This window comes from Sinocyclocheilus anshuiensis, unplaced genomic scaffold, assembly GCF_001515605.1.
Source record: "Sinocyclocheilus anshuiensis isolate Anshui unplaced genomic scaffold, SAMN03320099.WGS_v1.1 C31766733, whole genome shotgun sequence".
Classification (NCBI taxonomy): Eukaryota; Metazoa; Chordata; class Actinopteri; order Cypriniformes; family Cyprinidae; genus Sinocyclocheilus; species Sinocyclocheilus anshuiensis.
The window spans coordinates 1-497 of record NW_015603890.1 but is presented as its reverse complement, the minus strand read 5'-3'; the positions used below and the strand labels follow the sequence as shown (position 1 = coordinate 497).

Below are 497 nucleotides of genomic sequence, written 5' to 3'. Positions count from 1 at the left end.
GTGTTTGCACCTCCTCCAGACTGAACAGAACTCCTCCGATTGGAGCTCCGAACGCAACAGACACTCCTGCGGCCGCAGCTGCCGACAAAACCTGAAACAAACGAATGCAGGAGAGGATTTCAGCATTTTCCTTTGACTTCTGTCTTACATCAGTCACGTCTCCTCCAGCATGCAGATGTGTGCACCTCTCTGCGTTTGCCCTCGTTCTTGCTGTATTTGGAGAAGAGGCTGCAGAACAGGTTTCCGCAGCAGCAGGCGACGTGCACGAGAGGCCCTTCCTTCCCCAGACTGAGGCCAGACGACACGGCCAGCACCAGCGTCACCGTCTTTATGAGCAGCGTCCACTTGCCCAGATACCCGCGGATGATGAAGCCACTCAGGATCGTCTTTATCTGGAACGACACACACACACTCACTTATTTAACAGCTCCATTGCAGAAAGTTCTCTTAGCTTTGCTTCTGCACCTCTGGTATTCCTGATCCGCAGGCGTATGGAG

General features: G+C 53.5%; 1 long non-coding RNA gene across 1 annotated transcript; it reads right to left on the bottom strand.

Moving 5' to 3' along the window:
* Positions 1–13: 13 nt before the first annotated feature.
* Positions 14–497, bottom strand: LOC107682168 (uncharacterized). The gene is made up of 3 exons (XR_001633392.1): positions 466–497; positions 186–392; positions 14–91 (listed from the first exon to the last, which is right to left on the bottom strand). It is a non-coding gene; the product is annotated as an uncharacterized LOC107682168 (long non-coding RNA).